The 11,972-nt window shown below is 40.0% G+C and overlaps 1 pseudogene; it reads left to right on the top strand.

The window, feature by feature from the left end:
* Positions 1 to 542: 542 nt before the first annotated feature.
* Positions 543 to 11,745, top strand: LOC137712133 (disease resistance protein RGA2-like; annotated as a pseudogene).
* The last annotated feature ends 227 nt before the right edge of the window (positions 11,746 to 11,972 follow it).

Raw genomic sequence — 11,972 nt, 5'->3', positions numbered from 1 at the left:
AGGCAACTAATGTTGATATGTAGGAGTGTTGTAAAATTATTGGAGTGAATGCCCACATCAGTTTGTCAAAGTTTTCAAAAAAGACACAGTAGCAATGTGTCATCATATGAAGTTTTCAGAAATGACATAGTAGCAGTGTGTCATTATATGAAGTTTTCAAAAAGAGCAATCACTTTGCTTTTATTTTTTTGTTACAGATGTTGCTCTATATAAAGAGCACTCCATGTGTAATTATGACATAGCTAAGAAAAGCAATAATATCAGTATTCATCCTTTCTTCTTTTATGTTATAGTTACAAAACTAAATAGTGTGATATCTAGCACCCACTTCTCTCTTGTACCTAGTAAAAGTTATTTCTCTAACTTATGTCTATTCATAACAAAGGAAACATATTACAAGCCTTTCTTTATAATTGTTAACTGTTTAAAAGCATATTAAGGGTTTGATCATACTTTTAACAAAGAACCAGAATCATTATCTTGAGTTAAGGCTAGAAAAATCTCAATTATTACCTTGAGCTCACCTTATCAAGCAGAAGAAGATGGCCAAGCTTGTATTTATGTTGGCAAGCAGAATCATTGCAAAGCTCAGCTCTATTGCTTCTGAAGAGATTTGCTTGCTATAGGGTGTAAAAGTGGATCTGCAAAAGCTAGGATAAACCATGTTCACCATCAGAGACGTGTTCTTGGATGCCGAAGAGAAGCAAGCACGTAACAAAAAGCTACGCAGTTGGCTACGATAACTTAAAGATGTGTTCCTTGATGCGGATGATCTATTGGACGAGTTTGAGTGTGAAGCTTTGCGAAGGCAAGTGGTTCGTGGCAGTGGCACAACTAGAAAGGTACATCATTTCTTTCCCTGCTCTAATCCAGTTGGATTCCGCTTGAGCGTAGGTCATGTTAGGACTCTATTTGAATTATCACTGAGTGTGATAAGGATAATGACGTGGAATTAATTATCATCATTCCCCCCTTGGAAAACAACCTTGTCCACAAGATTTTCAAAGCTGAAAATCTGGAAATCGAGCATGGAAGTCATCATAATCTTCCCACGCAGCCTTATGTTCCTCTTGTCCTAACTAATGCACCAACATTTGAACTTCTACAATTGTACCCTTTTTATACATTTTTCTTGCAAGAACGGAAAGAAGAGTCTCTTGCACTGTGCCATCTTCAGTTACTTCTGGAAGTGTTGTCAAGGGTTAAATCAAGCTTCCTAAATGCTTTTTACGGCAGCTAACATGGAAGACTAGGTGTATTTTAGTACCCTTAGGCAGCTTCAACATATAAGCCACGACGCCAATCCTCTCGAGCATCTCATAAAGACTGTAGAACTTAAGATGTAGCTTGTGATAAGCATGAAAAGCTAGAGACTGCAATTGGTAGGGTACCAACCTGAGATGGACAAAATCCCCTACTGCAAACCCTCTCTCGGTTCTGTGTTTATTGGCATGGTCCCTCATTCTGTTCTGTCCCACTTCTATGTTGGTCTTTAACATAGATAACAACTGATCTCGTGCAATCAAAGCTTGTTCCACTAACTCTACTTTGGCAATTCTGAGTTCATATGCAGAGACATGTGGGGGTGCATAACCATAAACTAGTTCAAATAGGAAGAACTTAGAGGATGTGTGATATGATGTATTGTAGTTCCATTCAACCCAAGGCAACCAATGGACCCACTGTTTAGGCTTGTTGCCCATAAAACACCTGAGATATGTTTCAAGGCACCTGTTTACCACTTCCGTTTGCCCATCACTCTAGGGGTGATACCCCGAGCTCATACACAATTTGAGCCTTGAAGTTTGAAAAACTCCTTCCAAAATGAACTCACAAAGATCGAGTCCCTATCACTGACAATAGAAGAGGGCATTCTATGTAACTTGAAGATATTTTCAACAAATACTTGAGCTACCATGGTTGCAATGTAAGGGTGGGCCATTGCTATGAAGTGAGAATACTTTGAGAGCTAATCAACTACCACAAATATAATAGATTTGCCTTTGCAAAGAGGTAACTCCACAATGAAATACATACTTATATCCGTCCAAACCTTCTGAGGTATAAGCAGTGGCTGAATTAAACCAGGTAGAGTTATGGTTTCATACTTATTTTGCTGGCATGTACTACACTCAACCACAAAGGATTTAATGTCATTCTTCATTTCCACCCAATAGAAATTTTTTTTTTCATTCCATGATAGGTTTTTAGTACCTTTTGGTGACCCGTAGATGGTGTGGATTAATGCTCTTCAATTACCCTTAACTTCCAAGGAGAATCTGAGCCTAGCACAATTCGAGACTTGTATCTCAAAAAACCACTATCAATATGGTAGTGCTTTAATGTAGGAACAATGGAAGGATCTTGGATGATGGCATTAACCTCCACACACTTCTGTTAAATCCAAACATCACTTTCAGTAGACCTTCTTAACTTAACAATCAAACCAAAATAAGGGTAAGATATAGTTGTACAACTTAAATCTTGACCTTGTAAAACCTTTACAACATTGCTAAGAGTATCAGAACCATGCACTCTAGACAAGGCATCAGCTACTACATTATCACAACCCTTCTTGTAGTGAATCTCATAGTCATACCCTAGCAGTTTTGAGACCCACTTCTGCTGAAATGGTGTGTTAGCCCTATGATCAAGGAAGTATTTTAAACTGCAATGATCTATCTTGATTATGAAGTGCCTTCCTTGTAGGTAGTTGTACCACTTTTTGATTGCATGAACAATTGCAATCAATTCTCTCTAATAAGTGGAAAGAGTTTGGTGTTTGGGACTTAAAGCTTGACTGGAGAAGGCAATTGGTCTCCCCTGTTGCTGCAACATTGCTCCAATTTCATTGCCAAATGCATCACACTCTAGCTCAAAATGAATGGAAAATTTTGGTAAACCCAGGACCTAAGGTGAAGACATGATCATCTTAAGTTTGTTAAAAGCTTCATCAGCAATAGAATTCCAATGGAAACCATTCTTCCTTGTCAATTGGTTGACAAATTTTTCCATATCCTAGGACAAATTTTCTGTAATAACCAGTCAAGCCAAGAAAGCCTCTTAATTCCTTGACAGTCTTTGGAAATAGCCACTCCAAGACTGCTTAAATCTTGGAGGGATGTGCCTCCACTCCATTGCCAGAGACAATATGGCCTAAGTACTCCACTCCTGATTGGCCAATTGCACATTTCTGCTTCTTAACAAATAGATGGTGGTGCTGGAGCAATTCAAAAGTGGTGTAAAGGTGTGACAAATGATCCTTCCATGATTGAATATAGACCAAAAATGTCATCAAAGAAAACCAAAATGAATTTCTGCAAATAAGGCTTGAAAATATCATTCATGAGGTTTTGGAAAGTGGCTGAGGCATTTGTAAGCCCAAATGGCATAACCAAAAACTCATAGTGTCCCTCGTGAGTATGAAATGCAGTTTTCTTTACATCCTTAGGGTGCATAAGTATTTGGTGATAACATGACCGCAAATCCAATTTAGAAAAGAATTTGGCACCATATAATTCATCCAACAAGTCATCAATGAGAGGGAAATGATACTTATCCTTTATAATGATTGCATTGAGTTCCCTGTAATCTATACAAAGCATCCATGTGCCTTCTTTTTTCTTCACTAGGAGCACTGGAAAGGAGAAAGAGATATGGCTTAGGCGTATGAAACCTGAAGTAAGTAGCCCTTTCACAACCTTTTCTATTTCAGCCTTTTGCAAAGGACCGTAGTGATAGGGACGGATGTTTGGTGGTTTAGCACTAGAGATAAGAGGTATTTTATGGTCATGATCCCTACTAAGTGGTAGCTTGGTTAGCAAGATAAAGACTTCGTCAAATTGCCTGAGAACATGTTGTAGTTTCTGAAGCTGCTCAAAATTCAAGCTACAAGCCTCTAATTTGTCATGCTCCATCGAGTAGAAGAAGAGCCTCAGGTTGGAATTAGAAATTTCCTTATCCAATTATTGCATGGATATCTCTTGAAGGTGCAGTGGTAGCACTATACACCAACATGTATTGACAACCCTCCTTAGAGAACTGTAGGGTCATTAATTGGAAATCCCATAAAAGTGAACTTATAGAAGAAAGCTAGTGAACCCTGAGAACCACATCACAACCACCTAATGGTAAGGCAAATAAATCCACTGCACAAGTGTATCCTCCAATATTTAAAGCAATATTAGTATAGCAACCCGAGCTACTTACTCTCCCTCCATCTGGAATCATTACTTCAAAAGGTCGAGTTGGGGTGCCCACCCCAACTTCTTAAGTAATCGAGAATCTATGAAATTGTGTGTGCTACCCAAGTCCAAGAGTATTGTAACAAGCTGACCATTAACACTTTCATAGTTTGCATAGTGTGCTTAACTTTAGTATCATAGAAGGCGCATTCGCTCAGTTCCACATGTTGTATCTCCGGCAAAGTATCGGGTAAAGGTGGATTAGCTTCCCCTTCATCTACATTAACCAAATCTAACATCAACAGTTGCTTATGAATACACCTATGACCCCTAGTTTGATTGTCGTCACAAAACCAGCACTCGCCGCACTCCTGCTTCTTCTGTATTTCCTCTAGAGTCAATTTCTTGACTGGGAAGTTAGTGGATTTAAAAAACACCGAGGAAGGTATAGGGTTAGGAGTGTGGGATCTGAGAAGTGGAGAAGGCTTAGACAACCCACCCTTAAGATTGGTAAATTTGGTATTTCAATTGGACTGCAATGGCTATGACATCATGAACAATGTTTGGACGCAACAACTTCACATCATATTTCAACTTTTTTTTCAATCCATCTAGAAAACAACTCTTCAATAAGATAGGCCCTAAATCTGGTGTGCGATTTGCCAAATGGAAAAATTCAGATATGTAATCCTTGAGAGTACCTAATTGGCGAAGTTTAAAGAGTGCTTCAACACTATCTTCAAACTTAAAAAGGCCAAATTCGCAGCAGAGAGCACGCGTGAAATCCTCCCAGTGTGGAGTGGTCAGTAAGCAGTCTTGCCAACGGAACCATTGAAAAGCCTCGTGGTCAAGATGGAAGAATACCATAACAACTTTCTGATGCTTCAGAGTAAAGTAATAAGCAAAAAATTGCTCAACACAGTAGATCCAGGCCCAAGGATCCTCACCAGGAAGAAATCTGGGAAACTCAATCCTCGGCTGCCATTGTTAGCAATGGGAAGAAGGACCACCGTCATATAAATCACGGCGATGGGACCTATGAAATTCGACCTCACCATGATTGGCTGAATTGGGTGAAACATCAGGAGTAACCGGAGTATAGGCTGAAGGGGATCCAACACCATCCTCGAAGAAAGCCATCTCCCGGTGAAATTGATTGAAAAAGATGGAGAGCTTCGATTTCAGAGTATCGAAGAGGGCAGCGACAGAAGCCTCCAAAGCTTCGATGCGAGCATCCATGAGGGAAAATCTTGTGTTGTAGGTGTGGCGGGGCATAAAAAGGTAAGGGAAACTATTGGAAGTAGCCCAGTGGTTATTAGGGTTTCCTAGATATTAGGATGGTTTCCGTGCCATTAGGTTTTAAGGGGTTTTGTCAACTGTTCAAGCTTGTTTCCTCCCGAGTATTGGTTGTTCCCCATATTGTTTCCTCCCGAGTATAGGAGTCTATGTTGTCATCTCCCCTTAATCATAGTGTCAATGCCCTAATTTAAGGAGTCGTTGTTTGCCTTCCCTAAGCCATCAGTTGTGGCGTAAATTAAGGAAGGTCTTCTCCTTATATATGGTGGATGTACATTGTAATTATGATTATGATAAAAATAAGAAACACAACAAAGAAATTCAAGATGGTATCAGAGCAGGGAAAATAACCTGCTTCTGCTTTACTACTTGTTGAGCATGTTCATCCTCCAACATGGCTGAAGAAAATCCATTAGGATCAGATGCTGAAAGTTCACCAGCGATTTCATCCGTGAATGTGCCTGAGATGAATGTTAATCCAAATCAAAGGTTAAGCTCAGTTCTTTTGAATGAGTTTAACTATTTGCCTTGGTCGGGAGCTGTATCCCTCGCTCTAGGTGGAAGGTCCAGGTTAGGGTTCATAAATGGGAACATCGAAGTACCTGATGCTTCCTCACCAAACTATGAATCCTGACTTAGCAAAGATCAGCTGGTTATGTCGTGGCTCATAAACTCCATGGATCGTAAGCTAGCTGAAATATTCAACTATTCGGAATCTTCATTTCAGTTATGGGAGACTGTCAAGGAAATGTATGGCAGTCAGAATAATGCTGCACGAGTCTTCCAACTGAAAAGGGACATATCCAATCTACAACAAGAAGGTAAACCATTTGTGCAACTCTTAGGGAGCATGAAAAGCATGTGGAATGAGTTAGAAATATATCGTCCTCATACGATCGATGCTGTTGTGATTCGTAAAAGAGCAGAAGAAGACAAGATATTTCAACTTCTGTCTAGTCTCGATTCAGAATATGAAGATCTACGAAGTCACATACTCATGAACTCTGAACTCCCTTCCTTCACCAGTGTATGTGCAACAATCTAACGTGAAGAAGTGAGGAGGAAGGTCATGAACATGGGTACAAAGGCTAGTGTACCTGATGCCAGGGCTTATCTGACCAACGAGAGGAAGTACAAAGGAAAGCACCCACATTTGAAATGTCAACACTGTAACTATACAGGTCATGTTAAGGAAACGTGCTGGATTTTACATCCAGAATTAAAACCGGACTTCATGAAGGACAACAAGGGTACACAAAGGATGAACCGTACTGTACATCGTGCCAATCATGCTTCTGCCTTTACTTCTAAGGGGTCTGACACATTAAAAACCTTCACAGCAAACCCTGTTGAACTCATAAATGAGTTTGCGTTGTACCTTCAAGGCAGGAAAGGAAGTGCTGGAAGCAACCGAGGAGAAAACTTGGAAGAAGAGAACTCGACGGCTTTACTAGGCAAGTTTGCTGGTTTCCTGGTGGACACAAAAACCATACCCCTAGAAGACATGCAAGGTATCATGAAAGCTTTTAAAACTGCTCTTAATATAAATATGTTGCATGATTTTTGGGTTGTAGATTCGGGTGCCACAGATCATATGACCAACCATGTATCCAAGCCTAATAAGTTTGAAAAATTATCAAATCTCTCTCAAGTTTCAACTGCAAATGGGGAGAATGCAAGGGTTTTAGGAAAGGAAAAAATAAACCTAATGTCTGATGTGATTGAGTCAGTGGCCCTATATGTTCCTTCCTTTCCATTTCAACTCCTATCTGTGAGTAAAATCACAAAAACCTTGAACTGTTTGGCCATATTCTCCCCTCACAATGTCATTTTTCAGGATTATGCCACCAAGAAGACGATTGGTGAAGGGTTTTTCCTAGATGGTCTCTATTACATGTCAAAGAACAATCCCAGGGGGTTCCAAGCCAAGTTCAATCCCATTCAAGAGAACCCGGCCCCAACCATTTTGTCGACTTTGTTTCCAAATCTAGGAAAGGATGTAACCTCATGTGAAACCTGCCATTTGTCTAAGGCCACTCGGTTACCTTTTAAATCTTCATTGTCCAGAACTAGTAGATGTTTTGAACTAGTCCATTCTGATGTATGGGGACCAATTAATGAATCTTTTGATGGTTATAAGTACTTTGTGATCTTTGTGGATGATTTCTCTCGAGTCACATGGTTATATCTTCTAAAGTCTAAGCATGAAGTAATGGAAGTGTTCAAAGACTTCCATAACCTTGTTAGAAACCATTTCTCCTCTCAAATCCAAACTCTCAGGTTTGACAATGGCACCAAATACACATCTCATATCATGAAACAATATTTAAGCACTCATGGCATCATGCACCAAACAAGTTGCGTTGGTACACCTCAGCAAAACGGTGTTGCCGAACGAAAAAACTATGACTTGCTTGAAAAAACTAGGGCTCTAATGCTACAAATGAATGTACCAAAGAGATTTTGGTCTCAAGGGGTTATGGCAGCTGCCTATATCATCAATAGACTCCCCAGCCGAGTCTTGGAGTTCAAGTCTCCTCTTGAGGTTATGAAAGGAAGCAAGATTGACCTCTCACACCTTAGAGTTTTTGGCTGCATATGCTTTGTCCACATTCAATCTCATCACCGAGACAAATTAGATCCCAGGGCTGCTAAATGTATTTTTCTTGGTTACTCTTCTTCACAAAAGGGATATAAGTGTTATAATCCCCAACTGAGGAGATTACTTGTGTCCAAAGATGTTCAATTCCATGAAACTAACCCTTTTTTTGGCAAACAATGTGAAATAACAAGCCAAAGGGATAGTAGTATATTAGATGTGTTCCCACTGCCAAGAATCAAGCTTGAAGCTTCATCAGAACAAGGTCACAACCATGGAATCACTGATGGTGACATTGACGGCTGCACTTCAGAAGATACACTGCACGAAGGTGGGGACAACCAAGATGATACTCACAATGAAATTCAAGGTGTCAATGGATGTGAGACAACTACTCCTGCTCCACGCCGAAATCCAATGCGTGCGAGACAACTTCCCACAAGATTTCAAGACTTTGTCACCTACAAACCCACACATCCTATCTCCAACTATGTGACGTACAAAAGAGTGACACAGGAACATACAGCCTACCTAAGTAGCATTTCACGATATAGTGAACCTCAGAGTTTTGATGATGCTAACAGCCAAGGAGTGTGGAAGAAAGCAATGAAAGAAGAACTTCAAGCCCTAGACCAACACAAAACCTGGAGCATCACCAAACTTCCAAAAGGCAAGAAAGTCGTGGGCTGTAAATGGATCTACAAGTTCAAATTCAATTCAAATGGATCGATTAAGAAACATAAAGCACGGATGGTGGCTCGGGGATTCACTCAAACGTTCGAGGTGGACTGCAAAGAAACATTTGCACCTGTGGCAAAAATGAACTCAGTTAGGGTTCTATTGTCTGTGGCTGTAAACAAGGGGTGGTCCATGTATCAAATGGACGTAAAAAATGCATTCTTGCACGGCGTTCTCAAATATGAAGTTGCCACCAGGGTATCCCCAAAGCAATAAACCTGACTTAGTGTGCAAACTGCACAAATCTATCTATGGGCTGAAGCAGTCTCCCCAAGCTTGGTATGCCAAGTTAAGCTCAGTGCTCATCAGCGTTGGTTTTAAAAGTAGCAATGCAGATTCCTCACTCTTTGTTCGCACTGGAGCTGTGGGCAAACTGGTTGTACTGATCTATGTCGATGACCTGATAATCACGGAGGATAATCCTGACGAGATCTGCAACCTGAAACAATCTCTTAGATAAAGGTTTGCAATTAAAGACCTTGGAATCTTGAAGTACTTCCTTGGTATAGAAATGGCAACCTCTCACAAAGGACATTACTCCCCTCGACAGCAAAATCAAGGAAGCTAACATGATCGATGCGAAACCTGCCATTACTCCCCTCGACAGCAAAATCAAACCTAACTTGGATGGCATGCCACTCACGGATATAAGCTATTATCAGAAGCTGGTGGGTAAGTTGATTTATCTAACCATCACCAGACCCGACATCACCTATTCTGTGAGTATCGTGAGCCAATTCATGTAATCCCCAACACTCGAACATCTGAATCTTGTTAAAAGGATCCTACGTTACTTGAAAGGTTCAGTAGGTCGTGGTATCATCATGAAGAAGAATGAAAATACCCAAATCATGGGGTATTGCGATGCTGATTGGGCAGGCAACGCCATCGATTGTAAGTCCACTACTGGCTATTGCACCTTTGTAGGTGGAAACTTGGTCACCTGGAAGAGTAAAAAGCAAACTGTCATCGCCAGATCAAGTGCAGAGGCCGAGTATCGTGCCATGGCTTCAACTGCTTGTGAATTGATATGGCTGAAGGGACTTCTGTGTGATTTGGGTGAACCAACCACGCTCCCTATGTCCTTATTTTGTGATAACCAGGCCGCAATGCATATTGCATCCAACCCAGTTTTTCACGAGAGGACGAAACACATTGAAGTTGATTGCCACTACATTCGGGAACAAGTTCAGTCACAGGTGATTCAGACACATTATACCCGAAGCATTGACCAACTGGCCAACATCATCACCAAGCCCTTGGCCTCGCATCAGTTTCAACGTCTTCTGTCCAAGCTTGGCTCCATAAACCTCCTGGATCCAGCTTGAGGGGGAGTATTGGAAGTAGCCCAGTGGTTATTAGGGTTTCCTAGATATTAGGATGGTTTCCGTGTCATTAGGTTTTAAGGGGTTTTGTCAACTATTCAAGCTTGTTTCCTCCCGAGTATTGGTTGTTCCCCAGATGGTTAATAGTCTGGTTCCTTTGTATAGGAGTCTATGTTGTCATCTCCCCTTAATCATAGTGTCAATGCCCTAATTATGATTATGATAAAAATAAGAAACACAACAAAGAAATTCAAGAGAAACTAAGATCAGATTTGGGTGATACCAATGATAAGACTCAAATCGATTATCTCTCTCAACCCTGTGAGACAATGGAAGGGGTGCGAGAGGTAGAAGATGAAGCAAAAGCCTCGTGTATATATTTTTTTTCTATTAAAATATTCAAATAACCATTCCCAAAGCAAGAGAGCGATTACTCTATTTAAACCAAGAGAGCTATTGCTCTATTTAAACCAACATCACACAAGGAGTGCCAGCTGGACAATTCCCTTATAACTAATCACTAAAAACAGAAATAGCTATAATAGAAACTTGAACTTCTAATCTCAACAATTAAGCCGAAAACCCAAAATTACAATTCTTATCAAGTTGTGATCAATCTCTTTCTTCATCCCAATTCTTTCAGTGTTATATGTAAGATATGTGGTGGTTTATGATCCTTAACAGGTCATGGAATAAAGGAGAGCAGAAAGGTTACACGAGCTTAAAGATGATAAGAATTTTTATGATCTCCGCACTGTTCATCATCACCTTCATCTCGGTGATTATGTGAGGGAGAATGGGAATACGACCAATTCCATTGTCCGTGCTTCGGCGGTTATTGGTAAAGAAATAGAAAAAAAAATGAAGTTCTTGATCTTCTAATGATACAAGGCGATGATCATCAAGGTGGGGATAATGGTCGGAATGTATCTGTTATTCCTATAGTAGGATTAGGAGGTTCAGGGAAGACCACACTTGCCAAGTTGGTGTACAATGATCAGAGAGTCGTTTGGAGTTTTAGCTTACGAATGCGGCAACATGTGACAGTGGACTTTGATATTTGGAAAAAGAGATCAATGAAGGATTGCGTTTTATCTGGATCAGTTGCAAGAACAACTACGAGACGCTTTAAAGGATAAGAAATTTATGCTCGTCTTGGATGATGTATGGAACAAAGATCGTATCAAATGGAGTGAGTTGAGATATTTGTTATATAGAGGGGGCCAAGATAGGATCTAAGATTTTGGTGACAACACATAATATCTTAGTTGCTTCAATCATGGGCACGGTTGGAACATGCATAAATTTAGAAGTTCTCTCTTTTCAGGATTGTTTGTCTTTGTTTATAAAGTGTGCATTTGAAGAAGGATAAGAAAGACAACATCCAAGCCTCTATGAAATGGGAAAAGATAATGCAAGAAAGTGGGGAAGGGTTCCCTTAGCTATGAAAATCTTAGGGAGTCAGTTTTACTCAAAGACCGATGAGCGTCAGTGGAAATTGATTAGAGATTCTGAGATATGGGAAATAGAACGACAGGGAGCTAGTCACATTCTACCTGCTTTGAGACTGAGTTATAATCAATTGCCCTCTCATTTGAAGTAATTGTAAGACTCATGTTGAGTTGTCAATTATTATGAATTGAATAACTTAAAAGGCAAATAACTTGATCTTCAAGATATTTGACTTTTAACATTATTCAAAATTGGTTAGCAAGAATCATGGGATCAAGATATATTTAGTTGGTTAATTGAAACCCTAATTAAGTAAGACATATTGTACTTGCCTTAGTTGGACAACATTAACATTAAATGGTGATTTGGTGTATTCCT

This window comes from Pyrus communis, chromosome 13, assembly GCF_963583255.1.
Source record: "Pyrus communis chromosome 13, drPyrComm1.1, whole genome shotgun sequence".
NCBI classification, from domain to species: Eukaryota; Viridiplantae; Streptophyta; class Magnoliopsida; order Rosales; family Rosaceae; genus Pyrus; species Pyrus communis.
The sequence above is the reverse complement of the archived record's forward strand: the minus strand, read 5'-3'. Positions and strand labels throughout refer to the sequence as shown.